A 15,954-nucleotide genomic window follows, 5' to 3' on the forward strand; every position below is an offset into this window, starting at 1 on the left:
GTGACCTGGCTGGCACCCCAACATTTAATTGGGTCTCTTGCATTAATCACGGCCGACAACAATTATAATATGGCTAGCAGTGAACTCCCATTTTCTTTTTTATAAAGTTGGATCTAATTGCTTACATTTGGACACTGTATGGGTGGTGCAGTGGTAGCGCTGCTGCCTTGCAGTAAGAAGACCTGGGTTCGCTTCCTGGGTCCTCCCTGCGTGGAGTTTGCATGTCCAAAGACATGCTGGTTAGGTGCATTGGCAATCCTAAATTGTCCCGTGTGTGTGTGCATGCCCTGTGGTGGGCTGGCGTCCTGCCCGGGGTTTGTTTCCTGCCTTACGCCCTATGTTGGCTGGGATTGGCTCCAGCAGTCCCCCGTGACCCTGTAGTTAGGATATAGCGGGTTGGGTAATGGATGGATGGACACTGTATGGGTACTTCAGACAAGCCTGTTTAATTTATGTTTTGGTGAGCAATTTTTTTTTTTAATTCAAGCATGATATACTGTATACAAATATATAAATATATACTTATTTATATATAAAAATATATAAATAACCCCCTATGCTCACCTCACGTTGCTAGTGACTATCTAAGAATCAGCAACAGGTGTCTTAATAGAACACAGCCTGACAAACACTCAGAGCTTTTATCCATTATTAGGTAAAAGGAAGCAGCCATAATTTAAAATGTCAAAATGAAGATGGAAGCAATAGAGGAAAATATTCTGAATTTACTATAGTTTTGAGAAGAAGCTTTTCTACTTTCAGTGACAGAGAAAATGTGCTATGTTCCCAAAAAGACTATCAGTACTTTTAACACAGCAACAACCCACAAATGTAATAAATAAGTTTTACAAAATGGTGATGATTGTAAGAGGCATCTTATTTTATTGGAATTTTTCAAAAAGATGTCTTCTGAAAAAGTCAAAGCAATTGGAGAAAGGCACGTATTATCTGCAACTGTTTTAATTTAATGAGAATTTCCAGGTGGCCAACTGGTGTCTTAAAATTTCCTGCAGTTGCCATAGTGATGATAATACAGTTTCAATCTCATTTTGCGTGACAGAGATCCCCAACAGACCACTTGAAAAGGTAAGGTAATCAAAATAAGGACATTTTTATTTCTTATTCACAAAGTAGCCTCCTTGAAGTAATTACAGTTTCAAAGAAATATGTATCAGTAATCAAATTCTAAGTTGCTGGTGTAAAATATTAGTATTTTGCACATATAGGTCACCTGGTATCTGATGTTCTATTTCAAATTTTTGGTGGCATTCAAAATAATTTGCAACCTTTGGAACATTCAGTTAAACTAAACTGCATTTTGTAATGTCAAAATGGCACTACAGTTCTGAAGAAATCAAAAGCCATTAATGACCTGTACTCACTTTAGTTTATTTTTAGCGTGTATCACATATTTTATGTATTTAGGTCACATGGCAATCAGAAAAAAAAAACATGTATTTTGATACCACTGTTACTCCTAATGCATTTTCTTGAAAGGTACAATCAAATTTAAAGCACAGCATTTTAAAATAATTATCGCTAGTGAGGTATGGATCAGAAGATAAAAGGGAGACACAAATTTGATTAGCTAAGATATTCTGTAAATCAGAAACAACAGTAGACCTAGAGAGTTTTTAGGACATGCTTATTTGTTTTAGCATGTTAATGTGTTTTTCTCCTCATTCTTTTTGATTCATAATGGGTACAGAACTGCAGAGTTCAGAAGTCATTCTCTTTGCTTTGATAGTAGAAGGATTAGAAATCCTAACAAGCCCTGTAAATGAATTTCTGGTCCCCTCTTCATACAGTTCAAAACCGTGGACACAGGTAGGTTGGTGTAGGACCAACCTCTTATTGCGCTTTTTCTTTTACTTGATGAAGACAGAACCTAATTTCAGCCACATGTCTGTTAGACAAACATCACAGTACACAACACTCATTAAATTAGTTATGTAAACCTTTGAAGGACTTGGGCGACTGGCATCTAAAGAATATACAAGCAGATCAGGATTCTGCTCTCCCAATTTGGCAAGAGCACTTTTACTGAAGATATGGTGAGACCTCTGTCCCAGCAGATATATTAACATTTTATGAGCAAGAAGCATGTACAAAAACTCAACCTTGCAAGCCTTGAAAAAAATATGTATCCCCAATTATAAGCAAAGAGTTTAGACTTACTTTATGTAGCCAAAATATGTTGAAACAACCCTTGATATGCTTCTGTTATCAAATATGCATCCTCGTACTAAAGGGTTAAGCACCCCTTTATTCTGAAGTGCTAGTTTAGTGTATCGACATTAAAGAGGAAGACAGCCTGTAGTGGGTTTTAAATTCAGCGCCTTACACAAGTCCGATCAATTCAGTTCAATTTATCCTTATCATATGTGCTTCTGCTTAAACACCCACTGAATGGTACAGAATACTCTGCTGTTAAAATGAAACACAGTCATATCATGTAAAATTCACAACAAAAGATTATATTATAATCAAGAATATCACCCAGGAGACCATTTCATGCAAAAAACATGGCTAATTCATTGACCAAAATAATCACAAGGGAGACATGATCATTGAGACAATGCAAAGTACTAAATAAACAGAAAAGGTTAACAAATCCCTTTTGTCTCCTTTTGCCCACCTCCCAAATGGATCTTGTACCCCTGTCTGCCAAGTCAGGTGCCTTTCTCTCCTGCTCTCTTTAAAAGTATACCCAAGCGGCCCCTTTCTTACATCTTCTCTCTACATCTCTCAGCCTTGGTCTCTCTTCTTCCTAACTAGCCTTGCTAGCCTTTTAACCAGCTTATTTCCCTCCCTTTCCTAAAAACAATATGCTGTGCCCTCCATAATGTTTGGGACAAAGACACATTTTTTCCTTGATTTCCACCTCTACTCCAAAGTTTAAAATTCCAGATCAAACCATTCAGACGTGATTAAAGTGTACATTGCAGACTTTAGCGTAAGGGTATATGCACACATTTCAGTGCCGGCATGTAGGAATGGCAATACTTTTTCTGCATGGTCCCTTTACTTCAGGGCACCATAATGTTTGGGGCATAGCAATGGCAGGTCTGTTAAAGCCTTCATATTTAGTACTTTGTTGCATATCCCTTGTATGCAATGACTGCTTGAAGTCTATGATTCATAGACATCATCAGGTGTTGAGGAACCTCTCTGGTGATGCTCTTCCAAACCTCTAATGAAGCCATCTTTACCTCCTGGTTGTTTTGGGGGGCTTGTCTCCTTAAGTTTTCTCCTCATGGAAGGTCTGCTCAATTAGATTTATATCATGTGACTGGTTGGCCATTGAAGAATTTTCCATTTTTTAGCTTTGAAAAACTCCTGTGTTGTCTTAACAGCTGGAGTTATTGCCTGTATCTTGTAGGATGACGCTCCATCCAATGAGTTTAGAGGCATTTACTGGAACTTGAGAAGATAAGATTTTTTTTGTAAACCTCAGAATTCATTGGCAGCAGTTATATTATCAATGAAGAGAAGTGTTCTAGTACCTGTGGCAGCCATACATGCTCAAGCCATGACACCCTCACCACCATGTTTAACAGATGAGGTGGTCTTCTTCGGATCTAGGCCAGTTCATCTTTGTCTTATCTTTTTCCAGAATTCTGCAAGCTCTTTAAAGTAATTCTTTACAAACAGTAATCCTGTTTTTGTGGCTAACTAGTGGTTTCCATCTTGCAGTGTGGTCTTTGCATTTCTATTCATGAAGTATTCTGCTGATACTTGTCTCTGACACATCTACAGCTGCTTCCTCTTTCTGATCTGTCGGACACGCATTTGGGGCTTTTTCTTTCCCATAGTGAAGATTCCTCTGTCATCATCAGTTTAGGTCATCCTTGGCCTACCAGTCCCTTTGTGATTACTGAGCTCACCAGTGCCTTCTTTCTTCTTATTGATATTCTAGACGGTTTATTTAGATAATGCTAAGATTTTCATGATATCTCTAATGGTTTTAATCTTGTTTTTCAGACTCATAATGGCTTCTTTCACTTTCATTGGCACAGCTCTTGTCCTCATGTTGAACAATGTCCTATGAAGCAATGAAACTCACCTGAGAAATCACAAACACCTGTGACACCAATTGTCCCAAACATTATGGTGCCCTGAAATGGGGGGACCATGTATAAAAACTGCATGGTTGGACCGAAATGCATGCAAATCCCCAAAGTCTGCAATGTACAATAAAATCACGTCTGAATGGTTTGATTTGTAATTTTAAACTGTGGAGCAGAGGGTTAAAACAAGGAAAAATGTATCTTTGTCCCAAACATTATGGAGGGCACTGTACTTCTTACTGTCAGGCAGCTCTAAATGTCTTTCCATGGCCATATTCACCAGAGTGCCCTTCTAGGATTAGTAGCAACGCGTTTTTTCTAGAGCAGTCGTCCTCAACTTTCTTGCCCTAAGACCCATTTTACCTATTTTTGTTCAGTGATGACCCGTTATTAGCAGTAATTTAAATGTAGACCTGCCGATATGTTCTCCTAAATGGCACACATTAACAAATAACAGGAAATACATACTTAATATTAAAATGCAGAGTCCATAACACCTGAAATACGCCTGGTTCTCACCGAAAAATAATTTGACACATGGGTGTTCAATACTGAATCAAATCTGGTTTCTATTTTTCTTTTTAATACGTAACCTGGGCCCGTGTGATTTTTAAAAATTTGCCAAACAACAGGGATAAATGAAGTGTGCTCAGTGAGGAATATGTTTTAGTGTGCAGGCAGCTGACTCGTTTAGAATTTCAGTGAACATAACTACTGTACATGACAAGATGAGCTGCTCTGCAGTTGTATGCAGCTTCTTATATATGGCACTCCAAGGCTTGTCTTATGAACAAGTCAAAATGTTTTTGTTAAGCCTCAGCATTTGAGTTTTTCATTTTTAAAGGTTGAATGATTTACTTCTTTAAGTATTGTGATCACATGTGGCAGCCATCAAGCCCCAAATCCCAGACACAATGTAACCAAATTCAGTCACAGGTTCAAATAAAGTCTTCTTTATTATTCACAATACCTTGAACTAGTGGACAATGGCCAAAAAAGCACAAACAATAATTCAGAAAGTTCCCTTCCTCTCTCCTTCCACTCCTCCAAGTGATTTCTGAAATCCAAATCATATTATGTGATATCATCTACTGTTAAATTCTACCCCATACTTCTAAAATTCTTATTTTTATACTGTAATGAGGATTTGTTCTGTTCTGTGTATTGTATTGTATTGTATTATATTGACCCCCTTCTTTTTGACACCCACTGCACACCCAACCCACCTGGAAAGGGGTCTCTCTTTAAATTGCCTTTCCCAAGGTTTCTTCTATTTTTTTTCCTACAAGGGTTTTTTTTGGGAGTTTTTTTCTTGTCTTCTTAGAGAGTCAAGGCTGGGAGGCTGTCAAGAGGCAGGGCCTGTTAAAGCCATTGAGGCCCTTCTTGTGTGATTTTGGGCTATACAAAAAATAAAGTGTAGGCTATTGTATTTCTGCTCTCTACCTCCTGACTCTATAGTGCATAAAAATCACAGTGAGGGGAGCTGTTTCTGGAACCGCTATGTCTGACACCAGTTCTCATAACATAGTCAAAATCACACAGCTTGCACATTCTAACATTTAGTTGAACAACAACTACATCTCTTGACAAAGTCTGAAGATTACATGTATTGAGTGGCCACCACTTGTTTGGAGTAGCAAGATTAAGATGGTGCCTGGGGATGGAACTGGCAAAAGTAACAAAAAGTAGCCTTTGGTGGTATTATCCGTCATTGTTCTGCAAGAAGAGAAGGTTGACTACTTCCACTTTTTAAGCAGATGTCCCTGGGTCATTACTGCAGGGAAACATGTAAAACAAAATAGCAGGAGAGTAGGAAAAGTAATTGTTTCATACTATTAAGGTTTAAACAATACCAGAACTTTTGTGGTTCCAGAAGGAGTAACGACATGATTACACGATGATTACATTCACCTAATATGCATTTATCTGTATGGATGAGTAACCACATTGGCAATAACATGATCATCTGACGCTGTCAGGTGAAAATCTCCATTTCCTGAGAAGTTACACAAACTTTTACACTACAGAGAATTACAAATTATATAGATTTAAGGACATCTTTTACAAGCTACATTTTAGTGAAGGCCACTAAATGTCTGTTCCGGCACTTTGGATTGGCTGTGGATTTGCAGAAATAATTACTGCCGTTTTAATTAATTCATGTACATCGTATTGCTAGTCTTTGCATATGTTGGAGGTTAAAGAATGTAGCTGAGTTTTCTCATACAGAATCATCAAATAACATGTCTGAATAACATGCTCGGAATTATTGTTTCTGCAAATGTCAAGATGGAAAGTTAAAAAGTGTTCAGATTAGGGGAGTCGCATTACCATGGATTACCTGGTGATAAGAAATTATGCAAATGATTAATGATTGTCATTTGTGGGGGGGATTTAAAGAATAATGAAATCCGATCATATAATTCAGCAGATTTTGCATTTCTCCTACATATTCTCAAAGGGGTTCAGATGCAGCAATAACATAAAAATATGTACAACCATGTAGACAATCATGCTCTCATTAGCCCACATAAGTTTATTCAAAAATCTAGAAAGCAAAAAACAAAAAAACTAACAAGTAAATATGACCACAGGCTGTGTGCCGCTTCAGAAAATCTGAATATAAAATTAATTTGATAGATGCAGATAATACAAAACCCAACCCTACATATAAATTTATGTATAAAATGACCAATCTGACTTCTCAAAAGAGTTAAAGCTACATTTCACAGTTTCAAAAGTACCGAAAATGCTGTCACTTGTTACTTTCCTCATGTTTTCCTAATAAATGCATAACATAATTAAATTAGAGACAGTCGCCTTCATTTCAGTTTTTCTTGCTGCAGTTCAATAATAGAGCAGTTCAATAAACTCTACAAGGCACAATGATCTCTGAGGCAGCCCCTAGAAATGCAGTTGTTAATTATCTCAGACTTGAAGCTCAGAAGTCTTTGTCAAGCATGCATAGAAAAATGCAAGATGGTTTCTACTGTAAATAAAGACAAAAGAAAAAAAATGAAGAGTGGGGGCACCATGGTGAAACCCATATAACTGATGTTAAACCATAAAGAACACATTGTGTAGAAAATATTGAGCTGTGCCTTTTTAGACAGGAGCCTGGAGTTGACTGCCTCGAGATGGTGGCTGAGCCAGTTTTCAGCTTGGAGGCCAGGAAGAGGCAGGTTCAGGAAGTCAGGAAATGAAAGTGATGTCATTGTATTTATCACTGCTTGTGCAGAGGGAGGAAAACAAAAGGCATTAGGTGACAGTGGCAACCCCTGGTGAAGAGTGTAATTATCTTTTGACGAGGTCTGAAGTTCTCTCCCAAATGTAAGGGTGTAACACTCCTTTATTACAAAATTCTACTTGATATTTCTGCGTCCAAAAGAAATTATTTGTTGAGCACAGAAACATATAAATAACAGATAACCATTAAAATATGTCTTAGAACCTGAATGTTAGAGTGGGCTTGAGCTGTTTGTAAAGCTTGTATCGGATACCTGCATCAATTACATGGTGCATGTCTTGGAAATTCTCTTTTAAACAAGAGAAAAAGTCTGAAAAGTCTATATGCTTGGGATTAATAAAGTATCTATCTATCTATTAGCTCTGTATATACTGAATATATACAGGTACAGTACACATGTATACACACAGACATACACAGTGGGGAAAGGAAGTATTCTGACCACATCACTTTCTGCACACTCTTTCATTTTGAATGGATATATTTGCTATTTTGCCCATCAACCTACACTCAATAGCCCAAAATGATAAAGCTTTGAGTGTCTGCAGGAGCACAGTGGCCTCAATAACTCTGAACTGGAGGAAGTTTGAAACCTCCAGAACTCTTCCTAGAGCTGGTCATCTGGCCAAAATGAGTAACCGGGCAAGAATGACCTTGGTCATGGAGGTGACCAAAAAAATCCAACGGTCACTTTAACAAAACTTCAGATGTCTTCTGCTGACATGGAAAAACCTGTTGGAAGGACAACCATCTCAGCAGCACGCCATCAATCAGGTGTTTATGGGAGAGTGGCTAACTCCCACCTGGAGTTTGTTCAACAGCATTTAAAGGACTCACAGAGTATGAGGGAAAATATTCTCTGGTCGTCATTCTGGTGAAACATGATGGTGGCATCATCAGGGTATGGTGGTGCCTCTCAGTGGCAAGGACAGGGAGACTAATCTGAATTGATGGAAGGATGAATGCAGCCAAACAGTGAGTGGCTCTTAAGGATAAACTGCTCCAAAGCGCATGCAGCCTCAGACTGGGTTGACGGTTCACCTTTCAGCAATGATCTGGTGTATACAATCAAGACAATACTGGAATGACTTTGGGACAAGTCTCTGACAGCCTTTGGGTGGCCAGTCAAGACCCAGACTTAAACGTTATAGAACATATATGGAGAGCCCTGAAGATGGCAGTTTACATCTGATCTAACGTGGCTTGGGAAGATCTGCCAGGAACAATAGGAGAAAGTGCCAAATTCTGGTGTGCAAATCTTGTACACCCTTACTCAAGAAAGACTCAAAGCTGTAGCTGCAGCCAAAGGGGCTTCTAAAAACTACTGAATTAAGGAGTTGAATACTTTTATCAATGAGAAATTTCAGCTATTATTAATTTGTAAACCTTTCTGAAGATATGTTTTTAACCTCATCGTGATGGGTTATTGAGTTAAAATTGATGGACAAAAATGACATAATAATCCATTTAAAAAGCAATAAAGTGTTTAGAAAGTGAAGACTCTTACTATATATATATCTATGTGTGTGTGTATGTATGTATGCATGAGTACATATACAGCTTTTTTTTCTAATATGTGTCTTCTTTACTAGTGGAAGCAGACTAAGTGCTACCCTGGTGTGTTCAATTGTAAGGGGAGAGATGCACTTAAAATATGAATCAGAAGCTGGGAGGTTGTTTTCCACCCCTTAGGAAAGAAAGCAGTGTATATAATTGTTGGGTTCCATAGCAGTTCCAGTGGTTATGTGGGGCTGTTTTCAGTGTAATGTTCAGCTGAGTTATACTGTATCTAGCATTACAGTAGGCTATTTACTATAATTATGGATACCAGCAATACAAAACATACACCTATGACATCCCATCTATCCTGCTAAAAGTCTGTTTTAATATATGACATATGCATATTCTTAAAACTGAACATAAAATCCTTTAAGAGGCAGGTATTCATTCATCTGGTAATGCCAACAAGGCATAAAATATTAATATTTGCAAAATGCAAAGCTGACTCACTGAAAATATGAACAGCAACTGTTGGGACAAATGAAAATAACATGTAGAGTTAAAAAGCCTTTGACGAGCTTATTGCCGATCTGAGAAATAGTTAATTACAATGGCTCTGTATTAGTGCTGGTCAAAGTCCATTTGGAGCCCTGGGTGGGGTTGGGAGATAGCAGGTTGTCCATAGCTGGTGATCTATACTAATAGACTTTGACGACCTTGGGGGACTCCGGTGTTCCGAGCATGCGCCCCTTCATATATATACACAGGTGGAATCCAGTATTAACAAAATTCATGAAACCATAAAAATATTTAATTATAAAATAAATTTCACTATAATGAATATGGGCAAAATGCAGACATTATTGTGACCAGGGTCGTCGGCAATTCACCGTCTCTAACAGTAGCAGTACAAGAGCTGTTCCGTAGCTGCTCTGCTGCATCTGGTAAATAGTAAACCAAGGGAAAAATAATTGGTAGCCCTCTGTAAGATCATGCTTACCATGTAACATGTTTGTCGCACATTTAGAATATTTAACACCGGGCTTTGACCTGCTCTTCCTCATATTCTCCTGGTCTGCCACAGTGGTGATTCTGAGCTGCTGGTGTTCTTCTAATCTGAAGATGGGAGCTGAAGCAGGACAATTACCTGTGTTAAGGCCACTATCTCATGTGCTTGAGTGCTTTAGTAACAACTCCTATTTGGAATGAAGTCTTGAGACTGTACCTGCCTTGTCTATATAGTAGTAAAGTACCTATATTTTCCTAGGAAAAATGGACTCACCTTTCTACAGTATCTTTTGTGCAACTAACTCTGTGACCCAAGCTTGACAATACCTGTATATAAAACAGCGCATGTTAAACTGCAAAAAATATTTTATTTGAAAATGAGACATTAGTGGGTAACTTTTTCATTTATAGAAATACAGACAAGCTTCTAATATTTTTTTCATTCAGGTCCCAACACCGATCTTTGTCTTCTATTTTTTTTCAGTTCTTCAGAATAGTTGACAGCATTGAAAGCGCAATTCTAAATGCTTTTGTCATGTTATTTTTCTTCATTCTGAAATCAACTTTTCCCAGGATTGTTAATTTTTTTTTCAGTGTAAACAGACGCTGCTTCTCACTTTTTCTGTTCATCGAAAAAAAAACTTTAAGTAGCACTATGAAACTCGAACAGTACAGTATCCACACACAATTCAACTGCCCACCCAGATGCTCGGTGGAGCACTGACACAGAATTCTGCTGTGTGTGTGATGTCTCGCCTACACTCTTATTGAGCCACACCGAGACTGCCAGAGACCAGTTTTGCAACAAACTGTCATTTTCTTTTGGTCTTACAAAAATGAGACAGCCTGTTGCAGGTTTCCTGAGACTTGTTGATAGTGTAGTCGTGGCATTAAATATTTTTTGCATCACATTATTATCTTTGGTGGCCATTTCTGGTCAAATATACATTCGTTGAAATTTACATTTTGTTAAGACCAAATCCGTTAAACATAATGTAGTATGAACATTTAACTTGGCCAACAAAAAGTATTCATTATTCTCAAAATATTGTCACTTTGGTATTTGCTATAATGGGATTTGACCTGTATACACATACATATATATATACATAAATATATATATATATCCATTTTCTAACCCGCTGAATCCGAATACAGGGTCACGGGGGTCTGCTGGAGCCAATCCCAGCCAACACAGGGCACAAGGCAGGAACCAATCCTGGGCAGGGTGCCAACCCACTGCAGGACACACACAAACACACCCACACACCAAGTACACACTAGGGCCAATTTAGAATCGCCAATTCACCTAACCTGCATGTCTTTGGATTGTGGGAGTAAACTGGAGCAGACACGGGGAGAACATGCAAACTCCACGCAGGGAGGACCCAGGAAGCGAACCCAATATATATATATATATATATATATATATATATATATATATATATATATATATATATATACACACACAAACATAGAGAGAGGGACTGAGAGAAAGAGAGAGAGAGATATGCCATACGGCATGTAGACAGTCAAAGAACGTTTTCATGTACATTGAATTGGTGTTTAATTAATAAAATAAGTGTAAATATGGGTTAGCTATTTAAAGGTAACTTTAAAACTCTAGGAGCTAATTTAACATTTTTATTGTGTGAAATTTGTCGGTTTCAAGTCTGCTGTTGTAGTAAGAAATTTCTTTTTCTGAATGTATATATTCAGAGACAGCTAAGTTATTATAAAGAATTCTGCAACTGTTTCATCAACAGTAAGGTATCCCAAGACCTTTCCACTTCTGTTGCTAGTACAGTAATTAGGCATTCCTTTTGCAGTTGCCTTTGTGACATTTCGCTGCTACCTTACCATAATTTATTTATACACATTGTCACACATGCGTGTCAGAGAGTCACTCTCAGAATTTATCCCAGGTATTTGTGGTTCCACCCCAGTCAGAGAGGAACACTGCCTCTAACTGACTTTTTCCAGCACAGTTCAGAGAAACTACTCAATTTAGGGCAACTGACTCTGCCCCTTTCAGTCCTTGGGCTGTAAAAGCACAATCCACCCAGAAAGAAACATCACTTCTCACTCAAGCAACCAGAGTGAAGGAGCTCCTTGATCACACAACACAAAAACAACTAGAAATTGTCAAGTAATGTTAATTTATTGGCAACTGTTTTTGTTTCATTTGCACAAAACAAAATAAAAGAGACACTATGCACACCACTGTAATCAAAAAATCAAAGAACCGTCTGGCTGAGGTAATGTCTTCTACTATGTTTTAGGGAGCTCCACTGTATGGTGCAGTCAGTTTTAAAGTAGTGTGCTTTAAACGAGGAAGAGACAGGAGAGGATGAACTATATTGCCGTCACTGAGCATCTTCCCTATGCTGCAGAGGGAAGAAAAAAATAAGAGAAGGTTAGCATGAGTGCCCCCTCTAGACCCGGGGTGGTAGTACCTGCTTCAGATGAGCCCGGAGGGTGATCCACAGGGTGCATGTGTGACAATAGCCAGTTGAATTAGTTAAATAATAATGATGTCTGCTTGCTTGGCCAAGTAGCCAAACTAATTGGTTTGAGTTTTATTTTCGCCACTTAAAGTCTTATAACCTTTTAAAGTACTAGCAGTGAATCCACCAATGGAGTGTAGGGTCAGCAATGGCTACAGTTGTTCCTGGCAGCATTGGGAGCTAGTAAAGAACCAAGTTGGACACGATGAATCTAGTCCAATATTGGGCACAATCACCCTCTATATGAAGGCTATAACCTTTGCCAGGGAACTTTAGAGCAACCAAGCATAACTAGCATAAAATGAAGCACCAACCTATAGTCCCTGTGGAGTTGGAAAGAACGTGCAGACTCCACAAATAAAGAGACAGGGTGGGTTAAGCTACTTAGAAGCTGAAAAAATATTAAACATTATTCAACTGTTTATTAAAAATATTAAACTATAAAATGTAAAAGGAAAAATGTGTTTATTTTTGAAAGAGTCATAATTTACAAAATGAACTAATTTCTCTAGCATGATTTAAGATGAAAAAGTTAAGTAAAAAGTTAACTAAGCAAAAGCAGAGCATCAAACTTTACTACTTACTTTCTTACAAGAGAATTCAGATAAAAGCAAACATCTAGTGACTAGACTTTCTTACAAAAATAACATTGGGAATTTGTACTAAAAAGTAAAGCTGAAGAACAGACATAAAGATAAATGTGTTCAAAGCAGCTTAAAATAAAACATGAGAAAAGTTGTGAGAGAAAACATACCCCTCAACAAGTATCAATATTCTACACTCCTGCTGTAATTAAAAAAAGATGAATCCCTAAATGTCTCTGCAATGATGGACAAAATATCACACAAAACCTATTTATAAAACCTCAGAGACGAGATTGGAAGGAGTTTTCTGTTTCTGACAGATCACATCTATTAGTTTTCTTTTTTAGTACCTTACCATTCGAATATATATGGCTACTTAACTTTAAAGGTCATTAAAATGAATGCATGAAGTGACTCACTAATATCCTGGCTAGGTAACTCAACTTTTAAAGTCTCGGACAAACCCTCTAAAAAAATAGAATTAGCATGGCTACATTTCAATACGTCTCAGATGCCAGTATCTCAACCATCTAGTCACCTATTGTAAAGCTACCTTGCCCCGATCATAAATGGCAATTGGTTACAACTGCTGCTGTTCTGGCAACAACAGCACAAAACTCACATGGTGACACGTCAAAGGATTCAGTGCAGGGATGATGTCTACACAAAACCACTAATGCCAGTTTAAAGACCTACCCTCCAATGAAGACAAAATAAAAGAAATACAGGCCTTATCAGAAAAAATGGATGACTTGCACAGGTAAGAGAAAAACTGCAATAATCTGACTTATTGTTGAAATGACTGGGACATGTGATTTTTGCTTTTGGTGTGGCTAGAGCTTGTGAAGGAGACAATGGGAGTAATGGTTATTATGATATAAGTATACTTGAAAAAGTGAAAAGCTGTGATGACCTCCAAAAGGACTCACAAGTAGGCCAGGATCTTCACCAGCCAGCCCAGACAGCCAGCCCCCCAAATACCACAGGCAGGGAAAACTGGCTTTTAACATTTAAAATACCTTTAAATGTCTTTTCAAAAATAAAAAAACGCCTGTCAAAGGAGAGGAACCAACAATCCTTTTGGCTTGATAAAACAATGCAAAACAAAGTATTCCTATAAATTAAGAATTTATTTAAATAAGTAAAAAGAAGCAAAACATATAGCAAATATGGAAAAAAGAGCAAAAATAAGGCAAATGGGTTTTGCATAAAATGTAAATCAAAGCTAACAAGTTTCAATATGTAATCCAATAAACAGTTTCCACAAAAAACAGAAAAAAACTCACACAATGCTAACAGTGAACTACAATAAAACTCGATAAAGCTCTTTTGGGACCTTCTCCTAGCAGCAACCCCAGACGTTGTACATTAAAAGGCAGCCAAGCTTCCACTTAAACACACTTCAAAAATATACTCTGAAATGTCCCAAAATACATTTAAAATGCCACCCCTAGGAAGGAGATCACCATTGGCCCCCGGGTAGTAGAGAGCAAGGCATCCTTAAATCTTTACAAAAGAGAATTTAGGACCAAAAAATTCAGAAAGAAAAAGAATTTGCCAAGAAGACAATCCTAAGTGAACAAGTCCCAAAGCACTCTTGAGGAAACAGAATACCAAAACCAGGATCTAAACACTCAAAAAAACAGCAAACACAATGCAAAAAAAAAACACACTACACCCACACCCATGCCCATGCCCACGCCCACGTCCACATCCGCCCGCACATACGCAAAAGGAAACACTCACCAACCACCAGGAACTGCAATTTCAATAAGCCTTTATAGGGCTGAGGGCAGTCCCTCAATGGAGATTGACAAGTGGTCCTACCTTTTGGGGACCCACACACAAAGACATGGCAGAACAACACATAGAAATCAGACAATAAAGAATACTGATAAAAAATTGAAAATATCTGCTTTTCTTTAACTGAATCAGAACACCTTAACGTGAAGGACTAATTTAGGGAAAGAGTATCTTAAATTAACAATAAAAACTAACAGAAAATGATCAGGAGTTAACGGGAAAGAGCAGGCTAAATCTCAATCATATATAAACAGGCTAGGTGCTGGATACTATCAAGTTAGTAAGAAATAATACAAAATAAATTAAAGAGATCCAAAAACCAAACATGGATAACAGAATGTCCCTATCTTTTATAGGAACAGCGTCTTTATATCAGAGGTCCCATGTGACCGGTAACCATGGACAACAATGATAAACAACAAGGCTACACCTCTGGCAAAATTGTAGTGCCTCATGCCTTAAAAAATGGCACCACAATAGCAACAGGAAACTAATGATATATGGAAAAAAAATCATGATCCAATAAGAAACTTGCACAAAAAGCACAAACTGATAATCAGATTATAAATTATTATTATACGAGGGACATTCACAAAGTTTACACACTTTTTTAACTCTGTTTATTCAGAATTTCAAAAACAAATGACATCACTTTTCTACATCGTCACCTTCCTTTGCAATGCAATTTTCCCAGCGTCGTACCAACTTTTTAAAGCCCCATTACTACTCCACCTGCCTTCACCGTTTCCAACCAAAATATAAAAGTGTGGAAATGTTTTGAATGGCCCTTGTATATTATATTATTATATGTATTATATATATATATATACAATAATAAATTATAAAATAAAAAAACACAATATAATTCTAAATATAGGTATGACACCTAAACAATTTTTGGTTGCCAATATTGAGATAATTAAGCCTAATAATTCAATAATAATTTAAAAGAGGTGAGCATGCAAGGGAGCTTCTTCTACATAAAAATCTTAAAGAAAATTCTACATAAAATATTGAAAAATCTGTAAAAAGTGAAAAAAAAATGGATTTGAAGTTTACAAATCTTGGTGTTTTGAAAATCACAGTCCTTTCTGATGCACACATTTTGTGTTTTAAAGCTTTTATTCCTTATATTTCTCCAAAATTTTCTGTGAAGAATAAAAAATACACCAAGACAATTTATTTTCAATTATCGTTTTCCAAATAGAAATGCTAGATATTGTGAAAAATAATTC

The sequence above is a fragment of the Polypterus senegalus genome, chromosome 5 (genome assembly GCF_016835505.1).
Source record: "Polypterus senegalus isolate Bchr_013 chromosome 5, ASM1683550v1, whole genome shotgun sequence".
Classification (NCBI taxonomy): domain Eukaryota; kingdom Metazoa; phylum Chordata; class Cladistia; order Polypteriformes; family Polypteridae; genus Polypterus; species Polypterus senegalus.